The sequence below is a fragment of the Prionailurus viverrinus genome, chromosome A2 (assembly GCF_022837055.1).
Source record: "Prionailurus viverrinus isolate Anna chromosome A2, UM_Priviv_1.0, whole genome shotgun sequence".
NCBI lineage: Eukaryota > Metazoa > Chordata > Mammalia > Carnivora > Felidae > Prionailurus > Prionailurus viverrinus.
In genome coordinates this window covers 116,623,516-116,627,251 of record NC_062562.1, presented here as the reverse complement: position 1 = coordinate 116,627,251, position 3,736 = coordinate 116,623,516, and the positions used below count along the sequence as shown (strand labels likewise).

The window sequence follows — 3,736 nt, the reverse complement described above, 5'->3', positions numbered from 1 at the left end:
TTGAAAGTGCTGCTGTAAACATTGGGGTACATCTGTGCCTATGAATCAGCACTCCTGTATCCTTAGGATAAATTCCTAGCAGTGCTATTCCTGGGTCATAGGGTAATTCTATTTTTAATTTTTTGAGGAACCTACACACTGTTTTCCAGAGTGACTGTACCAGTTTTTATTTCCACCAACAGTGTAAGAGCGTTCCCATTTCTCCACATTCTGGCCAACATTTGTTGTTTCCTGAGTTGTTAATTTTAGCCATTCTGATTGGTCACTACACCCAGATTAGAAGCAAGGATACCATCTTTCAAACCATCATAATCATCCATATATGAATTATGTATTGTTCGAAGACATTTACAAAAGTATCCACGTGTCTATCCACCTCTTCACAAGTTCTACCAACAATTGATACTGATCACCTTATTTTACTAATAAAGCAAAACCAAACCCCACCTCATGGAAAGGTACTGGTGTTGGAACAAGGTCAGAGTCCCACTTAGTGACAAGCAAAGACACAATAATTATGGTGGTTTTTGAACACTCAAGGCTTTATGCACCGGGCTGTTCATCCTCACTGAACATAAAAAGCCTGTGTTTGCTCTTTGTATTATTATCAAGGTGTATTATCTTTGGGTATTATCAAGGTGCTCTTTAGTTCATAATGCTTTGAATAGAGAAAGTTTTAAAATACTCTTTTTGCCCCTTCCATTCTCTATACTTCATATGGTTCCTTCCATTCCTTGTCCTTAGGATTTTATCACTATCTGTAAAGCCAAATCACATTCTTAAGATTTCCCAGGATGGTCTCAAGGACTCAGTTCTCAATGGCTAGTAAAAGAATTCATTCTTACATCTGTTGACCATATGTCAACACCAAATCTATGCTAGGTGTTTCATATCATATAAGCATTTTATAATGCATATAGGACAGAAACTCATATGTGCAAGGGACTGAACAAAGACAGTTAACACTTCACAAAACAAAATTAAAAATACATTATTGTACTAAAAATTAAAAAGACAATAAATGTTCCTTGAAGTTTAAGTTCAGTTTTATAAGTTCAGATAACTGCTAAATTGATAATCTTGATACAGATGAAAGAAGGAAACATGTTTTCTCTTCTCCCTGGAGAGGAAAATACATTATCTTCTCTTCACAGCTTTCAGGTACCTGACACCTGAACTTTGCCTTGGGCCAGTGAGTGACTCACTTACTCAGTTACTGCCAAGGTAATGAAAGGGTCTTTTGTTCCATCAATTGCAAGTTTTGCAAGATGTTAGACAGAAACACAGTTTAGAAATGTCAGTGGACACCACCCTCTCAGTAAGGGAGCCCAGAGTCCTGGGGCCCCATGGTGGCTCATACCTTGTCTCAGATAGTCTATCAAAGAGGCAGTGTGAAGAGATCCAGGCTCCAAGACTCCTAAGCCAAGCTGAGAAGAACTGCCCAGGTAATGGCTTTGGCTCCGCTGGAACATTAATCCAGGCAGAGATAGCACAGGGGAGCTTGATGGCACAAATCTTCATTTAGGCAGCAACTTGAATTAATTATGCAGTTTCAGTCAAATTATTCAGCATTTCTGAGCCTCCCTTCTTTCCCTTCAGGTGATAACAAAGATCCTGAACCACCATCGCTCAGCTATTCTGAGGGATAGGTAACATAATCAAAGGATGTTCAAGAAGACATAAAATGATAGCCTTAAACTATTCAGCCTTCATTTTACCTACCACTATGTCCCTAAGACCACATCAAATCCAGAGCACACGTTTGCTTCAGAAGACTTTTTTGGGAAAATTTCTGGGAACAGATGAAGTTCAGGTGAAAGAGGAGGTGAAGCATTTAGGATATATATTGATGTAGATACGGGTTTTTGTTTTGCCTTCTTTTCTTCTATTTTGGTTTCTTAATGATATGACCTTAAACTAGGTGATTTTTTTCCACCTTTCTTGGTCTCCATTTCAATATCTGTAACATAAGAAATTTCCACTTGAATGCTCGATGAGCTTCTTGAAGCTAACTGTACTGAATCAAATTCTCCAAACTAGCCCATGACAATGGCATCAGTAACTCCATGCTGTAATGGCTCATCCAGACACTTGGGATCTGTCTCCCTTGACTCTGCTCTCTTATACCCCACATCCAATCCATTTACAAATCCTGTTGGCTCTACCCCCAAAACAACCACAATATCCAACCATGCTTCCCACTCTCATGAAATTCCTCTGTAATAACTGGAACTCATTATCCTCTATCACCTCTCCCTGAAGAATTGAATCATCTCTAATTGCTCTTTCCACTTTTCCCTTGTTTGTCTGCTTTTTCCCAGTAATTTCCTAAACCCTCTGTATCTCTGCCTGAGGATCCTGATGGTAAAGTATGAGACAAAGGTTTCTGTGTCCCAGAGAGCAGAAGTAAGGAATAAGCATTGAAATATGAAAGGAGGTAGAGTCAACAAAAGAAAAGTGTAACTCAATCAACTGATGCTTTGTCCTCAGGGGAACTTGTAAGGGGCACCATGAATACATCTCAGAACCATGCACCTGGGAGAAGGGAAAAAGCATTAGCTTCTGTCTCCCAGTGATCAACGGATGCTCCAAGGGCCTGTTGTCTACCCACCCACCTGCCAAATTGTGTAGTACACGTGTGAGTCTAAGGTGATGTCCTATACAATAGGCTTAGAGGAGCTCAGGGCAGGACAGTAGGTATGTGGCACAAGCCAGCAGTGAGGCTTGGCTGGGAGCAACCCCAGTGTGGGTAATGGAGGCCTCACAGATGCATACTGGGTTCTTGGCTGGGCCCAGCTGCACCCAGGGTGGGGTCCCGCAGGTGACTGCAGCGACAGGGATGGATGTAGAGGAAGAGAGCTTTGTGCTGTCCTTCTCTTCCACCTCCAATGCAGAATTTGATGCTGTGATCGGATATTTACAGGACTTTATCATGGATGATGAGTTTCAGTTATTACAGAGGAAGTCTATGGACAAGTACTATCAGGAGTTTGAAGACATGGAAGAAAATAAACTCACTTACATGCCTATTTTTAACAAATGTATGTCTTTGCTAGAAAAGTATATTGAAGAATAGCTGCTGGAGCAGATTCCTGGATTTAACATGGTGACTTAACCAACAACTCTATAGCACCATAAAGATGAAGTGGCTCGTGACATAGTTGACATGCTGCTCACATTTACAGATTTTCTGGCCTTTAAAGAAATGTTTCTGGACTATAGAGCAGAAACAGAAAAGTGGGAACTGGATTTAAGCAGTGGTTTAGTGGTGACTTCATTGTCCAAATCACCTTCTCTGCCACCTTCCCTGCGTGACCTGCAGCCCTAGGTCCCACCATCAGACAATGGGATCTTTCTGGACATTGCCAGCCCAATAGACTGGAAGAGGCTTTGGCTAATGTGACAGAATACATCTTGGAAATACTGACTCTGTTCCTCAACTCTTCATTAATTTTAAGTATTGACGGGTCAGAAGACAATCATCTAACCCTCCTGGGACCCTGAAGCACCTTCTTGTCTTCAGTAATCCTAGCACTCCTACCCCAAGTAGACCCCTCTCAGGCCTCTGAGTCAGGCTCCTCTGGAGCAAGTCCAAAGCCAGCATTCCACCCTGGCCCCTTCCCCAACATACATATTGGTAGGTCAACAGCATGTGAAAGAACCCACCACTTCCAGCCCTCTTTGTCTCAGCAGGCTCCACATGTCCACCAGGCCTTTTGTGTGCTCACAGCTTTCT

The 3,736-nt window shown here is 41.8% G+C and overlaps 1 pseudogene; it reads left to right on the top strand.

Annotated features, from left to right (window-relative positions):
• Positions 1-2,839: 2,839 nt before the first annotated feature.
• Positions 2,840-3,328, top strand: LOC125161307 (ADP-ribosylation factor-like protein 2-binding protein; annotated as a pseudogene).
• The last annotated feature ends 408 nt before the right edge of the window (positions 3,329-3,736 follow it).